The sequence below is a fragment of the Oryctolagus cuniculus genome, chromosome 1, assembly GCF_051225735.1.
Source record: "Oryctolagus cuniculus isolate XC-2025 breed Fujian yellow rabbit chromosome 1, ASM5122573v1, whole genome shotgun sequence".
NCBI classification, from domain to species: domain Eukaryota; kingdom Metazoa; phylum Chordata; class Mammalia; order Lagomorpha; family Leporidae; genus Oryctolagus; species Oryctolagus cuniculus.
Window position 1 is genome coordinate 20,558,572 of NC_142867.1, and position 19,133 is coordinate 20,577,704.

The 19,133-nt window shown below is 61.5% G+C and overlaps 1 protein-coding gene across 3 annotated transcripts in view; it reads right to left on the reverse strand.

Annotated features, from left to right (window-relative positions):
* PRDM11 (PR/SET domain 11) overlaps nucleotides 1-18,438 on the reverse strand; it is an 81,362-nt gene extending 62,924 nt beyond the window's left edge. For 2 of the 3 annotated variants that reach the window (XM_089309141.1, XM_089309147.1), the window contains exon 1: nucleotides 17,850-18,070. The gene's annotated coding sequence lies outside the window, so the exon portion shown is untranslated. Of the gene's footprint in view, nucleotides 1-17,849 lie in introns of all 3 variants that reach the window. The other variant, XM_070064444.2, reaches the window with a different exon arrangement.
* Between the last annotated feature and the right edge of the window lie 695 nt (nucleotides 18,439-19,133).

Below are 19,133 nucleotides of genomic sequence, written 5' to 3' on the forward strand. Positions count from 1 at the left end.
ACTGTACGTTAAGCCTGCTAGGGCCTCTGCAGCCAGGCTGATGTTCAACACGGAGGAGGCAGAAGGTGACCCTCAGAGAGCAGGAGACCTGCACCCAGGGCCTCCAGGGAGCGACCGATGCCAGGCTCTGAGCATCGTTTTACGTCCACTGTGGAGGACAGCCCAGGCGTCCACCCTCGGCCTGTGTTCCCACGCCACCCAGCGGCAGGCACTGTCCCAGGTGCCAGGGACCGCAGGGTGAGCAAGGTCCCTACCCTCGTGGGACTTGCAGCGTGGGGGGGGATGCTGGCACCAAGCCCCTCGGTGTCCTTGGGGAGCCCCCTCTTCTACAAGCTCCACCCCAGGGTGAAACTGAGACTGAGCACTGGCCAATCAGAGCTCCCGTCTGCAGGTGCAAGGCAGGGAATGGCCCAGGCAGGGGATAAGCTGGGGAGGGGGGAGGGGGGCTCTGGCGAGTCTGCGGGGAAGAGGAGGCCCTTTGCCTGCGGGGACTGCTGACAGAACCGTATGAGCCGACAGCCAGCTGCCATGGCGACAGTCTGCTGTGAACGGAGCCAGTACAGGAGGGAGCAGAGTAGGATGCTCGCGATGACTCGGTCTGAACTCCTGGATCCACTGTGCCTGCCGCTCTCTGGATTCTCCCGGGCTTTTGCTGAGCCGGTCAGTTCCACTCGTACCTAATTCTGCCCCACGGAGTATGTGTGAGACTGTACTTGGTCCTGTCAACAACCTACCAAGCAGTTTTACTTTGTTTTTTTTGGGGGGGGGGTAGGAAGCAAAGGCTCAGAGAGGTTAAGCGGCTTGAGCAAGGCCACACAGCAGCTGTCCTGTGTCCTTCCGGCCAGTCCCAAGTGGCAGTTTAGTATGATGGGGGGGGGGCACACCGCAGCTGGAGAGGTAAGGGGTCTTCCTTGGCAGGGGGTGACGGGGCTCCCTGAAGGGGGTCCCTGAGAGACGAGAAAGGGAAGCTGCTCCAGCCAAATCGGGTCTACACAGAGGCGCCAGAAGACAGCAAGCATAAGTGGCAAGCGGGTGGCTGTTCCTTTTTTTCCATTTTTATTTTTGCCAACTTGGAAGAAACAGAAGAATCTGTGTAAAAACGTGGCTGTTCCGCTTCCCCGGCAGATCGGGAGGGCTCCCGGCACGGCACAGACAATGCCACCTGCTGACAAGCTGCAGGGCTGGGACATGGTCTTGCCCCCCCCCCAGGTCCCCCGCCAGCCCCTGCCACTCCTGGCTGCACTGGGCATCTGAGCTGGCAATTTCCACAGCAGAGACCAAGTGCTGCGTAGACGCCATCCAAAGACCCAGGCTCAGGGGACACGGCGGTGCCGGGCTGGGACCTGGCTCTGCTCTGCCTGGTCCTGGAATCCCCCTGCTCAGAACAGCTCCTGGCAACAGGCAGAGGCACCATCCGTGTCTGGTGAGCGCATGAAATACAGGAAGGATCTGAGCGGTCAAGCACCACTTAAGGAGGGGATGCGTTCTGAGAAGTGTGTCACTAGGCAGCAATGTTGGCACAGTGTGAACACCAGGTGCACTCGCACAGACTCAGATGGCCGCGATGTTCACCGGGCCGCGATGTTCACCGGGCGACAGACTCTTCGGAGACCGCAGCCGTCTATGCAGTCCGTCATGGACCAAAGCGGCATTACTCGGCACGAGACAGCCTCACCAGCAACCCTGGACACCCACTCCCGAAGGCACGGGAGAAGCGAGGAGGCGGGAACAAAGGCAGCCCTGGGGTCCACAGGCGAGGGGCCGGTGGTGCAGCAGCTGGCACAGGGGTTCTGGAGGGAGAGGCCAGGCCTGGCTGCTCACTCCCTGGGTGACCTCCTGTGCCTTTACCGACCCCTCCATGCCTGGGGGTCGTAAGAGCCATGCCCGGTTGTGGCAGGTAAAGCTCCGAGCCTCAGTTTACCCATCTGCAATGACGAGCCGGTTGGGCTCAGTCATCCGTGACCGAAGACAGTCCACCTTCCGTGTGATGCCCGCTTCCAAGCCCCAGGCAGGTTGCAGGGGTCTCTCCACCACAGCACCCCAACCCCCAACTGAAGTCAAAAAGTACCCTACCAGCCATCAGAGCAAGACCCTCTGATCCCAAATCCCGTTAGGCTTAGCTCAAGTTTGGCTGTGGCTCATATACCCCTGATCATGACACCCCAAGGGCACAGGGACAAGGCTGGAGGGAGTTAGCCCTTGGGTGCCCAGCCCTGGGAGGGGCCCTCCTGAGCCCCGGCTCCCACCACGGCCGGCACCCAGGCACCCGGCTGGCAGAGCCGTCTCCATCTCTCTCACACTCCCCCAGATGGGAAATGAATCATGAAAACCAAGAAGGTAAAATTAGCCCATAGGCTGCTGGGTAATCTACACAGGCATCGGTCCCGGGAGGGGGCAAGGCCCACACCGCGGGCTCTGGGTGGCCTCCCAGGGGCTGGCAGGGGGCAGGCTGGCCATCTGGAGCTCCTGTCTCCTTCCAGGGCTGGTGGCTTCTGGAGTGCCCTCTCTCTGTCTCTCTCTCTCTCTCGTTCCTCCCTGCCACCCAACAGATTCAACAGGCACTGGGTGTTCCAAGCCCAGGTGGAGGGGCCCGAGTATCCCAGCATTTGAAAAGGGATCTGAGAAAGTATCAACCAGGGCTCGGAGGCATACATCGTACCCCTTAAAGGGCAGGGCAGAAGCCCCTTGGTCTCCCTTAACAGGGTGGAATCGCAAGGATCGCAAGGCCCAGAGAGGTGGGAGGTCTTACCCAGTGTCACACAGCAGACCTGGCTGAGCGGCGGCCAGGACCGCGCCCAGCTGCTGAGATGCTGCGAGTGGAACTGCTGACAAAGGGAGCAACTCCAAGTATGTGTGGAGGGGCAGCCGAGCTGGGGGTCACACCCCGAGACCACCAGGTGCCCCCGATCTCGTTCCGCCCCCAGGCACCTGCCCCCACTTTTGGAACCTTCAGGGGACCCCTGGGCAACAGGGGAGGCCGGCTGGCGTCCTGCTCCACGCCTGTGGGGCCTTGGACAAGTCACCTCCTCCACCTGCGACCCAATAATGAGAAGCTCGTGAAATTGACAAGGAGACGTGTGACTCCTTCCGGGCACATCAGGGGACAGCGGTGGTCAGTACAGAGCCACAGGGCCGGCCTGAACGCCACACAGTGTCTGCTCCCAGCACCTCTGGCCTCCTGGCTCTGCCCTGAGGATGCCCAAGGCAGCCCCCCATGCTCACAGAATGTCCCTCTGTCCCCGTGTGGACAGCCGGGAACAGCACCACCCGCGCCCCAGGCCACCACGAACAGCGACCCCCCTGGGGTGACCGCAGCTGCTGTGGCCGCAGCCCCGAGCTCAGCACCTGCAAACAGCAATGCACGGGGCCCTGCCCTTTAGTCCTGAAGGCACTGGGGTCCAGAGAGACCCAGATGCCTGCCCAAAGCCTTGTAGTCATTCGCGCAATCGCTCACCAGACAGACCAACCAGCTCCGGGCTTGTGTCAGATGTCGCCCAGGAGTAAGCGAGGTGCGTGGCCGTCCTCGTGGTCTCCCGACCATCAGAGGCCTTTGAGCATGTGGGCCACAACCCTGCAGCCACACTGCCACCATTCGAGTCGCAGCCTCACCCCTGCGTGACCTTGGGAGGTCCCTGAGCTTCCCGCGCCTCATCTCCTGAGCTGTACAAGGGAGCGTAGTAATGGCATCTTCCTGGCAAGGTTATGCTGAGGACTCAGCGAAACACTGCGAGACAGAGGACAGTGTCTGGCACAGAGCGAATGTTGTTACCGATCCAAGGCCACAGCCATGTCCGTCTGACACTGCTGACTACTCTTAACTCGGAGCTTGGCCAGGTCAGGTTCCCTGGTTCAAGCAGGAGGACTGGGGAGGGTACCCCTCGTCTAAGATTGGAGGGTTGGGGCCGGGGCCGGCTCTGTGGTGTAGTGGGTAAAGCCACGGCGTGCAGTGCCAGCATCCCACATCGGCGCCGGTTCGAGTCCCGGCTGCTCCACTTCCGATCCAGCTATGGCCTGGGAAAGCAGTAGATGATGGCCCAAGTGCTTGGGCCCCTGCACCTGCGTGGGAGACCCGGAAGAAGCTCCTGACTCCTGGCTCTTGATCGGCACAGCTCTGGCCTTTGCGGCCAATTGGGGAGTGAACCAATGGATGGAAGACCTCTCTCTCCTCTCTCTGCCTCTCCTTCTCTCTGTGTAACTCTGACTTCCAAATAAATAAAAATAAATCTTTAAAAAAAAAAAAAAAAAAGGTCGGGGCTGGCGCTATGGTGCACAGGGTTAAGCCACTGGCTGCGACACCAGCGTCCAGTATGAGCATGGGTTCACATCCGGGCTGCTCCACTTCCAATCCAGCTCCCCGCCAAGGCACCTGGGAAAACAGCAGAAGATGGCCCAAGGGCTTGGGCACCTGGTACCCACATGGAAGACCTCAGCTGAGACCATCACACCAGTGGCCTTGCTGGCCATGGAGCCGGTGGCCTGGGGACCACACCCAACCTGCCAGCCGCTAGCTATGTGGCTATGGGAAAAGCCACTTAACCTCCTGCATGTAGCCTCAGTCTCCACATCTGTGGAATGGCCTTGGCCAGCTGCCTGTGTGCCAGGGTGGCAGCGAGGAGCCGGTTAAGAGGCTCGGAGGTGGTTTGGAACCCAAAAGACTATGGAGGAAAGAGCAAACAGGCCACTCTTGCCAGCACCAAAAATCAACAAGTGTGGCGACTGGCCCCAGAGATGGATAACAAGCAACCCTTGCTCGGACCAGCCAGTGTGGCCCAGAGGCGTCCCAGAGGTCCCAGGAGAGAGGCTGGCCCCCACGCTGCTTTCTTCCTCTGCCCACCCCGAAGGCTGAGGGAGATCAAATCCACAGCCACAAGGGCCCCATTGAGAGCGGGTGAATCTGCCCGAGGTGTGGGGTTTCGCCCCCAGCCTCCTGGCTCCCTCGGCAGAGCAGAACAGTCAGGCTGACCTCCTTCCCTGCCCGCGGGCCCCGGGCCAGCACCTTCAGGGCCAAGACGGGCAGAAAGTCGAGCACAGATTTTAAATACCAGATAGTAATTTTGTAAAGGTTTATTTATTTATTTATTTCAAAGGCAAGGTTACAGAAAGGGAGAAGCAGAGGCTGACAGAGAGAGAGAGAAAGAGAGAGAGAGAGAGAGAGAGAGAGAGAATCTTCCATCTGCTGGTTCACTCCCCAAATAGCCACAACAGCCAGGACTGGGCCAGTTTGAAGCCAGGGGCCAGCAGCCTCTTTCAGGACTCCCCCCATGGGTGCATGGCCCCAAGCACTTGGGCCATCTCCCACTGTTTCCCAGGCACATTTAACAAAGAGCTAGATTGGAAGTGGAGCAGCCAGGGCTCAAATCGGAGCCCATATGGGATACTGGCACTGTAGATCGTGGTTGTACCTGCTATGCCACAGCGCCAGCCCCCACAGGCTCCTGGAACCCAGCAGCAGCTGCTCTGGTACCCAAGAGGTCTCTGAAGTCAAACCAGAACTCAACCTCCATGACGGCTCCTCTCCAGAAATGACTGGATGTGAATAAGTAGAAAATAAAACGAAGATATGGGCAGGCACTATAAGTGCGGCAGGTTCAGCCACAGCTTGGAAAGCCTGCATCCCACACAGGAGTGCCTCGGGCCAAGTCCCACCTCTGCTTCCGATCCAGCTCTCTGCTAGTGCTCCTGGGAAAGCAGCAGAAGATGGCCCAAGGACTTGAGCCCCTGCCACCCACATGGGAGACCCGGATGGAGTCCCAGACTCCTGGCTTCCGCCTGGCCCACACCCAGCTCTTGTAGGCATCTGCAGGGAGTGAACCAGCACATGGAAGATATCTACCTCTCTAGCTTTCTGTTTCTCCTCTCTCTGTCAGTCTACCTTTACAAATAAGTCAAGGAAGAAAGGAAGGAAGGAAAAGAAAAGAAAGGAAAAAAAATGCTTCTGGTAGCTCTTAATGCAACATCACAGTTGGATTTACCAAAGTGAGAAAAGCAATTTGCAAACTAACTCATGCTACCTGAAATTGATCACACACACACACACACACACACACTATAGCGATACCGACTTTACAGGTTACCTGTATCAGTGTATAGAAGGAGATCTTAAAGGATATACCAACAAGTAGCTAATTAATGATCAGAGGTTCCTAAACCAGGAGGAAGAGCCTGGAATGTTGTGGCGGCGGGAAGACCAGCTTACTTGTTGATTTGAGTTTTTAATTGCAAAAATGTATCCATGTGTTCCCTCCAGTAATTAAAACGCCACCCAACAAAATGAAAGAAAGAGACATACTGAGTGGAGAACTCACCCACGCTGCCCTGCCCTGGAGGTTTGCCCCCATCTGTGTGCGAGTGGGCACTGCAGGGTTGGGGCGCTGCCCCCAGAGAAGCTGGGAGCCCAGCAGGGAAGCGGGAACGGAGGCCCTCACCCCACCTGTGTCAGGGGTCACTGTGAGAGCCTGGCCGCGGGACAGGCCAGGAGCTGGGGCTTCAACTTGGCTCAGAGGAAAGGACTTGGGGACCGGCGCTGTGGCACAGCCACCAGCTGTGACGCCAGCATCCCACATGGGTGCCGGGGAAAGCAGTGGAGGATGGCCCAAGTGGGTGGGTGGGTCCCTGCCACCCACGTGGGAGACCCGGATGGACCTCCTGGCTCCTAGCTTTGACCCAGCCCAGCTCGGGTCACTGCAGCCACTTGGGGAATGAACCAGCAGATGGAAGATTTCGCCACCTTCCCCTGCAACTCCTCTAAATAAATAAATAAATCTTAAAAAAAAAAAAAAAAGAAAGAAAGAAGGAAAGAAAGGGGTAAGGACTTAAGGACGTGGCAGGTAGGAGGCACACGGACTGGCCACCGAGGGCTCGCCCTCCACAGTCCCGGGGACTCCAGCCCCTCTGATCTAGCACCCCCAGTCCCTGGCCGCCGGAACTATCTTGTATCTTGGGGGAGGCCCCTGCACTGCTGACAAGAGCTCAGGAAGGAGAGACTCGGAGGGGGCGGGTACGCCATGCCCACAGGGCTGCCTGCCTCTGGCTGGGACCCTGAGCCCAAGCACGGCTGAACCTGGGAGCCACGGCCAGAGCCGTCAGGAACTGCGCTGTGATGCTGGGACAAGCAAAGACCAAAGAAGCGCCGACTTTGAAGACAGCTTCAGTGTCAAGAGAAGAGCCAGGAACTTGGCCCCTGACTTTCTACAAGATCATGACAAAGTCCCTGCACCCCATGAAGCCTCACCTTACCCATCTGCAAAATGGGCTAACAGGCTGCCGCTTTGCAAACCACACTGGCTCTCACAAAACCTGAGGCCCCATCCCCACCTTGGACACCAGGCACTGAGCAAAGGAGGGAGCAACGAAAACCATCCAGACTGGGTGCAGGCCCAGGAGCCCGGGCACAGCTGGCCTGAAGTCCACGGCAGCCCCCCGCTGGGCCTAGGCAGCAGCAAACAAAGGCATTTGGTGGCGAGAACAGCCCAGGAGGAGTCAGGAGTCAGTCCCGACGGGCAGTGGAGACTTTCTTGGCCACCATCCTGGGCCTGGGGCCAGGGCGCTCGGGGCCGGCAAGGGAGCTGCTGGCAGGTGCCAGGAAGGAGTCTGGTTTCTCCCTGAAATGGGTGGGGGGAGGGGACCCTCGGGAGCCGGGCCAGCAAGTCCTTGGCTCACCAGGAGGCCGGGGAACTGGGGCAGAGGCGGGCCAGGACGTGGCAAGGGGCATAGCAGTGAGGAGGAGCAGAGCCCTACAGCTGGGAGACGCGGATACGGGCGGTGATGAGCACGGCCTCGAGGCTCCCCTGCTGAGAAGCCAGCCTGGGCCACACGGGCTAGGCTCAGGGCGCTGGGAGAAGCGAGCAGACCCTACCCTGCACCCACAACCAGGACGGACGGCAGGGCTGCAGGACGAGGCCTCAAGTGGGATCGCTGCCTCCCCCACTTCATGGAGGGCCTGGGTCTATAGCAAGGCCCAAGTCCAGCGTGGGAGCAGCCGAGGACAGAGCCAGAGAGATCTGAGGACCAGGGCAGCTGGGCACCAAGCACGATCAAGGCCACTGGCAAAAGCAAGGCACCTCAGGGGCACGTAACCTCCTGGCCCTGGATGGCTGGGGACCGGGGGTGGGGGAGGGGCGTAGCGCCTGCCTTGCCCACTCTGCAGGACCCCGGGCAGCTGGACTCGGCTGATCAGCAGCCAGACAGTGCAGCCATTTGCGTGGGGTCTGCAGGGAGAGTGTGGGAGGCTGGGCCCCCTGCACGAGGGCCCCAGCGGAGGAGGGTGTAGGCAGGGCTGGCTGCCGGGAGAGGCACTTTGCCTGGCTCCCTCCCAGGCGGGCCCCCTGCTCTCTGGGACTTGTGGCCACACGCAGGCCCAGGCATACCTCGGGTAGTTCCCAGCAGCCCCGGGACCAGGCAGGGCGGCTGCGATTCTCTGACACTGCACAGCCTGCTCCCTTGAGCTGGCCCCAGGAGTGGGACATGAACCCCTCCTCCCTGCCTCAGCCAGGGGTGTGCTGACTCCTGGGGGCAGTGATGCAGGTGCCCAGCCCTGGCCCATCAGAAGAGCAGGGCAGGAAGCAACTCCAGGCCTCCTCTTGCCTCCGTCCTCCCTCGTCCCACCAGCGCTCCTGAACCCCCAGGCTGCACCTGAGCCCACGCTGACAGCTCACGTCCCTGGTCCTGCAGCTCTGACGGCACAGGGCAGTGGGACGACAGGGTTCTGCCAGGGCCAGCCACGACCAAAGCGGCCTGGGAGCCCTGCCTGGCCAGGACTGGCTCTGGGGACAAGACAAGGCCTGCTGGCCAGCAGCTGACCCCACCGGGCCCCAGCCAGGCCCTCACCTGCCTCTCTGGGGCTGTCTCCTATCCCTTCTTTCTCAAACATCCAAGCCCATTCGCCCATTTCCCGGAACCACAGGGTCCTCTGGCTACATGCTTCATTCATGCTGTTCCAGTATCTGAAATGTCCTTCCCTCTTTGTCCACCTGATGGAGGGGCCCTCCCCTCCCTCACTGCCCAAGGCCAGGTGCCTCGCTCCCCTCCTTGAGCAAGTAGACCACCTCCTATCTCCAGCCACGGCCAGGATCCCAGCACGAGCTGCTCAAACTATTTGCAGGAAAAAGACTTCTTTTTATCAGTTTTCCTATCTGTGGCCGACTGATGCTTTCATGAAATACAACAACAAGAAAGACGCAGCAATGTCAACTCGCAACACGATTCTCTCAAGGCTTACGCTCAGCATCTGGACCGATCTCGCCGCATGCCAGTATCACACGGCTCACGGACAATTCCTGGGGGCCCTGACCACGCTCTCCACGGCACTGGCAGGGCCTCTGTGCTCCTGCTGGGCCCAGAGGAACCCAGGTTCAGAGCCTGTGGCCAGCCACGTCCCTGGTGCTCCACAAACAGCTCCTGACCCGAGGACTGGATGGGAAGATCCCACCGACCCTGTGACACACACATACGTGACTGGTGCTATGGTGTCTCCATTTCCCAGGTGGGCACACAGGCATGCACCTGCCATGCAGCGGGTGACACAGCTGTCCACGTCCTGCACGCTCTCTGCAGCGCCCCCAGTGTCCCAAGGGCAGACCCCTGGCACCTGCCACAGGCCATCTAGTCCAAATCCCCTCCCAGCGCAGGCTGCGACTGGCCCCTCCCACCGCAGGAACATCAAGGCAGTCCCGGGCAGCAGCCAAGAGCTGCGACTCTGGGTTCAAATCCCAGCTTTGCCTTTCACAGCTGTGTGACCTTAAGCAAGTCGCTTTCCTTCTCTGGGCCTTGATCTCAGAGCCTAAGGACCCCAGCATCAGGGGGCAGCCGCAGCAGCCACATAGAACCCGCAGCCCATGGCACGACCCACGCACACCTCATTCGGGCCTGGCTATGAAGAGATGTTTCTGAAAAACCCTGGGGTCTCCCTCTGTCCTGGAGCCTTCCTTTCTGGCCCTCCAACCAGCACCCAACATCTTCTCTCCGGGGTCAAAGCTGCCCTGGCTAAGGATGCTCCTCCCTCCGTGCCCCCCGCCCCCGCTGCCCCAGGCTGAGCGGCTTCTCTGTCCTCCCTGGGGCGCCCAGGGCTGTCACCTCTGGAATCGCCAGAAACCTCTAGTTACCCTGGCTTTCCCCAGAACACAGCTGGTTTGGGGGAGGGGGAGGGCTTAACGCCCCTCCCCCTCGGCCAGGGTTAAATACCAGCCCAGGGTGAGAGCTGGAAACAGCTGGGCCATGTCCAGTGGTGGGTCGCAGCCTGCAGGCTCCCCCCACAACCTCTCTGTACCTTGGGCCATGACAACACCCAAGTCCACCCCAGCTGGGTCACAGATGGCTGCTGAGCCCAGACATTCACTCCAAATGCCCCTCAGCTGTCCCCAAGCAGGCCATCTCCATCCCCTGGGCACCGGGCAGCAGGAAACTGTGCTGGCCCCCAGATGCGTCTCCCCTGGAGCGAGTGTGGAAGTCAGGGGAAGCTGACACTGTTGGGGCAGTTCCATTGTCACTACTGCTCAGTGAGCCCACGCCAGTCCAGCCCTGGGGTCAAAAGCAGCCTCCCACCTGCTTGGTCCACTTTTGCCCCAATCCTGCCCCGGGCCTGGCCCAGGGACAGCATGGGTCACTGCACCACCCCCACTCTACCCCGGGCATCTTCTAAGCACAAGACCCCAGGCCTGCTGCCTCTGCCCCCATGCCACGGCCAAGTCACCCTCTCGTTGGGCTCCCAGGGCACAGAGAGGCCTGGGACGAAGGTCCCCCATTCAGCTCTGATTCCAGGAGGAGGAGGACCAAGGTGCAGAGGAAGGGGCGCTAGATTGGAGGTTAGAATGTGAGCAGGGTCACCACTGAATCCGTCAGTTCCCCTCTCCAACCCTCAATTTCCTTAGCTATAAAACATGGGCATGGAAGCTGGCCCCTGCTGCCCCACGGGAAAAGGTAGCACTGAGAGGACCCTCTTGCACTGGCCTTACAGCTCAGGCGGGGCGAGAGAGGGTCAGATGGCAGAGCGAAAGCCCCAGATGGTTCCAGAGACCCCCCCCCCCTTAGCAACCACCCCTGATCTGAGGCTGGGGCTTGGGAGCAGGGGGACCATCAGGCTCTGCCCCTCGCCCAGCCTGAGCTCACTGGACACTCCTGGTTGGTCCACAAGTGCCTACCTGTGTGACCAGGGACCTTCTCAGGGTGGGGACAGACCTGGATCCAGCTGTGTACACCAAGACCCTACCAATCAAACTACTTTTTTATTTATTTATTTTTCTCTTATTTGAAAGGCAGACACAGAGATACACAGTGAGCTGTCATCCGCTGGTTCGAGCCCTCTCTGCTCACAGTAGCCAGGGCTGGGCCAGGCTGAGGCCAGGAGCCTAGAACTCAATCCGGGGTCCCCCATGGGTGGCGGGGACCCAGCCATCTGAGCCATCACCTGCTGCCTCCCGGGGTAGGCATCAGCAAGGAGCTGGAACCCGACGTAGGGCCAGGGCTCACAGCCAGGCACTCTCCCATGGGATGTGGCTATCTCAAGTGAAGTCTAAACCACTGCCCCCCCACATCCACCCCAAATCCTATTTTGCAAAAGGAACTTTTTGAAGCCGTATTTATTTATTTGAGAGGCAGAGTTAGCAGGGGATGAGAGGGACTCAGAAAGACCTTTCAACAGCTGCTTCAGGGTGGGGCCAGGCCAAAGCCAGGTCTCCCACGCAGGTGCAGGGGCCCAAGGACTTGGACCATCCTCTGCTGCTTTCCCAGGTGCATTAGCAGGGAGCTGGATCGGAAGTGGAGCAGCTGGGACTCAAACCTGTGCTCATATGGGATGCCGGCATTGCAGGCAGTGCCTTAACCTGCTGTGCCACACCATCATTCCCCTAAAACCTACCTTGAAAACAGTCAGGAAACCTGCTGAGAATCGTTCTGGAACACAAGCAGGAGACCCCTAAGGTTTCCATTGTACATACAGCTTTTGCAAGGTGACTGGACAGATGAAAACGAGGCTGTGTGACCTGGAGTGGGTAACTCACCCTCTCTGAGCCCCAGGTTTCCTCAGACATAAACACATGGGGCTGCTACAAGTGCCCTGGAGCTCCACACCGCTCCGCCCAGCGGCCCACCAGGATGACCAAGCCTCCAACCCGGTCCCCCAGACACGGCGGAAGACATTTCCTTCCACGGAACATGGGCCAGGACGGACATCACCACTTGCATTTCCAGAAAGGCCACGGAAGCCCGGGCAGGTTGAAGGGTGGGCGGATGGGTGGCTGGGGGCGTGGCCAGCTCGCATTTCCGCACGGAGGCCACTGGGCTACTGGCCCCTCACAGGCAGACACCGCTGTCCCAGCAGGGGACACGAGATGACCCCCAGTGCCCAGGGCGTGCCTCTCCATGCCCACTGGCTACCACCCCAGGACATGGCCCTGTGCCACTCACGATGCTGGCCGTGCCTCCTGCCAGGCGGCCCAGGAGGCTGGTACTATCCTTGCCCCTGCAGAGGTGGGAGGGAACGTGGGGTGCACAGGCTCTTGGGGGCACCAGGCTGACCCCTCCGCAGCACCAGCAGCCTCGTGGGATCCTCCCGGGGAGGAGGGCCCCCTACTCCGAAACAGAAGGCAGGAAGGTTCTAGAACCCTGTGGCCCCCAGATCTGAGTCCCAATCTGTGTGTACTGGCCTTCCGTGGGGAGGCCTGAGTCCGGCTACATCCGGCTTCCCCCTTGGGCTGGCGACCCCAGGCCTCGCCTCGCCCTCCCCACCTCCAGGACTAGAACAGCCTCCCCGCTGGCCTCCCTGCCTCCAGCCCCTGGCCCGAGCTGCTGCTCGCCGCTTTCTGGAACGCGGATCCGAGCATCGCACCAGCTTCCTCCTGAAGCCCTCCGAGATTCCTGTGGCCCCACAGACTGAGCAGGAAATCCTTGGCCCAGCCCTCAGCATCTCTCATGGCCCGACTGGGAGCCAGGTGGCCGGGGTTCGAATCCCAGCAATGCCACTGAGCGACTGCGAAACCCGAGGCCGGCCGTGGCTCCCCTCTGAGCCCCAGTTTCCTGAACTGCCCAATGGGGAGACGGCAGCATCGCTAGCAGGGCACTGCAGTAAAGGGCGCAGGCAGAGCGCGCTGCACACAGTAGGTGCTCAATTCATCACTCCTTAGACACCCGGGGGAGGCCCCGGATGTGGCGTGCGAGGTGCTGTTCACACTGATCTCTGTGAACTTCTAACGAAGGGGGGTCAGACAGAACACAAGTCAGACACATAGCTTGGCGTGTGTCACACACAGAAGAGAAAGAGCAGGAAGCAGTGGGGGGTGCCCACGAGATGATATCTGAGCAAAAGCCCCCCGCAGGGATGGGGGGGGTGAGGGAGGCTGCTGAGGAGGTGGAAGGAACAGCCAGTGCCAAGGCCCTGAGGCAGGATCACGCCTGGAGTGTCGGTCACACGGTTCCTGATTCTCGCCCCAGTCACGCCTCCTTCCACCGTCTCCCAGACACAGGGTCCAGCCAAGGAAACCATTCAAGCCCTTCTAGGGGCCATACTGCAACCCAGCCAGGCCCCATCCCAATGCCCCCCTCCATTGCACTCTCTAAATCTGACCCATCCTCCCAAGGCCAGCCTAAAGGCCTCCTCCTCCTCCAGGAAGCTTTCCTTGATTTAACATCAATGGCTGCTTCCCCAGGGACCTTCTGCCTTAACCTCTCACCGCCTGGCTCCCCTCCCACAGGGGTCTGAGCGCTCTGCACAAGCAAGGGCAGGGTTGCATGCTGCAAGCGAGCGCTGGCATGCGTGCACCAGGGGAATGAACGAAGGAATGAATGAATGACCACGTGGCCCCCAGACGGCGCCTCCCCTCTCACGAGGCCCTGGCCCCAGCGACGCCGCCGCCACGAGCGTGCCTGTGCTGTTTGAACTGGGGCCCTTCTGCCGCAGATACAAATCTGCAATAGGAAACGGGCTTTTTAAAAATAACAGCGCATTTTTCTTGTTTCTTTCTTGTTTTTCTTTCTTTCTTTCTGCATGGCCTGTGTCTCCAGCTCGGCCCCTGGGCCAGCGGCGGGGCAGCCCCTCCCTCCCAGGCCCCATTCAGAGCACAGGGCTCAGGGGACCCTAAGGCTCCAGGAGCGAGCGCGGAGGCGCCACACCGACCGACACCGGCCCTGGAATCCTCTGCTCCAACCCCAAGGGTACTTTCTGCCCTCACTCCAAGGGGTGCTCCCTAAGGAGGCGCTAGCAGGCTGTCAGGGTTCCAGTCCTGGAGCCTCAGTGTATCCATCTGTGAAATGGAAATACAGGCCTTAAGGAGCTGTTTTCAGTGCAGGGGATGTGACATAAGCCTGCAGCTAACATTAGCTGTCATCATCATCATCTTCTTCTTCCTCCTCTCCAGCATCCCCGGGGCACCTGCCCTGCGGCGCCTTCACGGAAACCCACCCTCCCAACACACAAAGACCTCAAGGGTCTATTACATCTCGGCCTTCTGGAATCTTCTCACACACAGGATGGGGCACGCACACCTGTACGGATGGGGAGCCTATCGTCTGTCCCCCTGCCCACCGGCCCTGCTGCCCACAGCTCAGGGGTGTGGTGCCCATTCACCCCGCCCTCTGCCCCCCAACACAGGGGGGAGGCCCCGGCATTCCTCAGCAGCCCCACCCCACCCACCAACAGCCCGGGGTCTTCAGGAGGAGCAAGACTGCAACCAACTCAGGACTCAGTGGATGGAAGCCAGCCAGAGAGGAGTGGACAAAGGAGAGCTGGGCGGGGCCAGGAGGGGCTGTCATCAAGGAGGACTTCCCAGAGGAGGGGGAGTGAAGGCAGAGGAGACCTCCTCAGGGCAGGGGAAAGCACTGTGTTGGCCAGCACGTGACCAGCGATGGCGTCCCCACAGGGGCTGGAGGGCAGCCCAAGGACTCCTGTCTCTCCCGGCAGCAGCGGGAGCCCCTGAGGTCTTTCAAGCAGAGAGAGCACAGGCTCGGGTTTGCAGGTCAAAAAGGTCACCCCAGCTGGCCACTTCCCCAGCCACCATCCTCGCACTGTGCAGGAGTTCAGGACTCGCCACTTGTCCCTGCCCAGACCGCTGCTCCAAGGTGGTCACCAAGGGGAGCGACAAAGCACCAGGCCCGTAGAAGCAGCCACCATCCCCTACCACCCGTTGCTGGGTCACAAGAAGCAGCACCCTCAAAGGTCTCCACCCCAGTCACCGGAGGCACTGGAAACATTCAGAGACCAGTAGGGGCTCTCCAACCCCAGCCCACCCTTGGCCAACCTCCATCCATCCATCCATCCGAGGGCAAGGATGCGGGGTTTCTTTCTTTCTTTTTTTGGATAGGCAGAGTTAGACAGTGAGAGAGAGGCAGAGAGAAAGGTCTTCCTTCCATTGGTTCACCTCACCCCCTAAATGGTTGCTTCGGCCGGCGTGCTGCGCTGATCCGAAGCCAGGAGCCAGGTGCTTCCTCCTGGTCTCCCAGACAGGTGCAGGGCCCAAGCACTTGGGCCATCCTCCACTGCACTCCCTGGCCACAGCAGAGAGCTGGACTGGAAGAGGAGCAACTGGGACAGAATCCGGCGCCCCAACCAGGACTAGAACCCGGTGTGCCGGTGCCGCAGGCAGAGGATTAGCCTAGTGAGTCGCAGCGCCGGCCTAAGGCTGCGGGGTTTCTAGAGGGGTCAGCTGAGTTACAGGCAAGGGCAGGGGCAGGTGCCGCTCTCTGGAAACTAGCTGGTCCTTTATCCTAAATATACCAGGGAGACTCAGGTGGGAGCTGGCCAGGGTGACGCGATCTGGCCTGGGACAGCTCACTCTAGCCGGGACGGAGCTGCAGGGGACACTGGGAGTCTCTTGCTGGTCACAGGGGACAGTGACAGCGACACCTTGACTAAGACGCTGGGTGTGAGAGCTGGACCAAAGTGGACAGCCTCTTCTGAGCGGGTAACGCACCCTGGGCCTAGAGATAGAGGGTAACAGGGTGAGAGAGACAGAGACACCAAGGCTTCTGCCTTCAGGACTGGTGGGACCCGGTGCCCTTGGCCGAGAGCCTTGGAGATTTGGCGAAGAGGACTGTGGGTGTGTCCTCACTAGGAGACCACCAGCAGGGCCGGCCAAGGACGCGGCTGAAGCTCCAACAGGTGTGGCTCCTGACTCCCAGCCCAGTGCTCTTCATTTCCAATTGCCTAGGACGAGAAGGCCCAGGGACATCCAGGAGAGGTTTAAAGGTGCAGATGACGGACGCCATGCTGGACACTAAGGAGAAGTTTCTCAACCAGACCAATGCCATGGGCAGGCCCCAAGGACAGAGCTGGAGCACAGGGGTGATGAGCTCCGGGGACAAGGGAGAATGTCACCAAGGAAGAAGCCACACTGCACCCCCCGGGCTGCTCCCTGGGGCTCAGGGGAGGGCCAATGGGCACTTCTGACCGCCCGGGGGGCGAGGGGAGTGCATTCCACTCCAACCCCAGGGAGCAGGAATGCATCTGTGCCCTGTGCCAGGCCTCGGGGCTGGGCATCTCCTCCTGCTGTCCCCACTGCCTTGCCAGGCAGACTGCTGGTGGCCTCATTTTAGTGATGGCGACACAAGGCCCAGAGAAGTCAAGGGCAACCATGCGAAGTCCAAAGTCACAGTCATCATGAGAGGGATTCCAAGAGAGAAGCTCTGCCTGCTACACTGAGTCAAGCCAGGGCCCTAGGCAGCATTTGCGCGCTGGACGGAACTCTGCCTGCCCACTATACAGAGCTGGTGGGCGAAGCCATGCCCCCCCCCGGGGGGGGGGGGGAGGACTCCACACCACAGCCACAACCCACAGGGAAACGCGCATGAAGGCCGGCTTGGATGCCACAGGCGCCGGGCCTCATGGAAAATTCTCTTGCCCAGGCACAAAAAGCCCCAAAGGGTACAGAGCTTCCCGGCCATCAGGAGCCCCCTGCCCTCCATGCACAAAGACCTGGGCGTGTTTCCTCTGTGCGTTCTAAATCACACAAGGCAGCCTTCCCGAGAGGGGCGACGCATCTCTCTCCCCTAAATCCCAGCCCTTGGTGGTGGGGGGAGGGCCGAATGGGAGGTCCCAAGGCCCCCCCTCCCAAGGAGGCTCCAGGCACGAGCAACTTTTCTCCCGCATCGCCCAGCACCCAGGACATTGCCAGTCCCCCTGCAGCGACTTGCCTAGGGCATGCTGGCCTTGACGGAGCCAGGTCATTGGCCACCAAGTTTCTGCAGTTTCTACATAAGCCGGTGCCTTGGGGACCGCGGGGCGGGGGGCGGGGTGCAGGCTGCACTCCGGAGCAATCGCCCCAGACTACGCTGCCACCAAGCCTCGCACTGCACCACACACTCCCTCCTCCGCAACAGGCCCGCCGGCCGAGCCGCACCAGGCCCCGCCGCACCCCGCAGGAGCCCCCCCCAAGTCAGCCCCCGGCGCAGAACCCCGGCTGGCCCGCAGAACCAGGCCGGCGGCGCAGCCGGTCCCGCGCCCCGCCCCGCGCGTGTCTCCGCGTTCCGAACGCCCGGCCGCGCCGCCGCTCCCATTGGTCGGCGGCCACGTCCGTCAGCGGGCGGAACGTCGGCGCAGAGAAAAGGCTACATTGTAACAAGGCGAGCGAGCCAGCGAACCGGGAGGAAGGAGGCGGAGGGCGGCCCCCGGCTCCCGCGGCGACGGCTGCTACCTGCCGAGGGTTAACCCGCGGCGGGGCCCGGCGCGCCGCCCCCCGCCCCACGCCTCGCCGGGCTCCCCCGGAGGGGGCCCCCGGCGCCCCTGCGCCCCCCGGCCGCCCGCGCCCCCCCCCGCCCCGCGTGCAGCCCCCCGCTCCGCACCCGCGGCCCCCCGCGCTCGCTGGCAAACTGCCGAGCGCTTTCCGAAGCCATGTTCAATGGCCACATTGGCTACCGGGCTGACTCACCTTCCCGGGAACGCGGCGGCGGCCGCCGCGGGGCCCGGGCGACGCGGGCGGCCCGGCGGGCGGCTCGGCGGAGGCGGCGCGGCCCCGGCTGGCGGCCCCCGCGGCGGGAGCGGCCGCGCTGCGGGCGCGCGGGTCCCCGGCGAGGCAAAGTTTCAGCGCCAGCCCCGGCGCGGCGGCGGCGGCGACTCGCTGCTGCTCTCCTCCCCTGCCTTGACCACCATCTTATTAGTACAGGAAATGACATGGAAAACGGAAGAAAGCGGCGTTTGGGGTAGACGCGGACCCCAATTCAGGGGCCGGAGCCGGGCCTCGCCAGCCGCGTCCCCACCCGGCCCCGGAGCGCGGCCCCGGGGCCCCCCTGGGCCCCCGCCCCGCGCGCGCTGCCCGGCGGGGGGACCCGCGCCGCCGGAGCCCGGGGGAGCGGCCCGGGCTGAAATAAATCAATGGGGAAAGAAGCGGGTGCGGGAACTTTGCAGCTGGGATACTTTCGGGGGGTCGGAGCCGAAAGTTGTGGAATTCCAACCAGCCCCTCGGAGGGGGCCCCGGGCTCGCCCCAGCCGCCGCCACCGGCCACCTGGAGAGTGGGCGCTTGATATTTTTAACGCCTTCGGGGCTCCGCACCCGCCCCGCGCCCGCTCCTGTTAACCCTTTGAGTGCCCAGCAGCTGTGAGACGCGAAGTGAAGACATTAAAAAAAAAAAAAAAAAAAAAAAAAAACCGGAGGCGCCCACGCCAAAGGCTGGAGGTCAAGGGTAGAGGAAGGCTGGGAGGTCAGGGGCAGGAGGCCCGTTAAAAACATTTAACTCTTTACGCGGGGCTGCGGTGTTCAAGTCGCGAACCGCACGTGTTCTTGGCGTCCAGATGAGTTGCGGAGATAGCGGTTCCGAGCCCTGCCTGCGCCGGCCTGCGGGGGCCTCAGTTTCTCCATCTGTGAAATGGGCTCAGCATGGCGGAGACGAGAGGTGGGCAGAGCCAGAAAGCCCCCTCCCCCCGCAGGTTGCGAAGAGACTGGGGGTGGGGGTACATTGAGGAGGACAGGGGACACCCGCTAAGGCCTAGCTGCCAGAACGGGGCTGCCGGAGGAGGCTGTGTTGCCCGCCAAGAGTGCACCCTCCGCAAACCTCAGCTGGACAGAGGTTGACAGAGGGGTACCAACGCAGGGAGGCGCTGCCCCTGTGCCAGACGATTTTTTCGGGGGAGTGCTGCAATGGCCGACCGCTCAGGCTCCTACCCCAGGGGGGTGGAGTCCCCTGTCAACCCTGCTGCTGGTGCCCCCACTCCACGG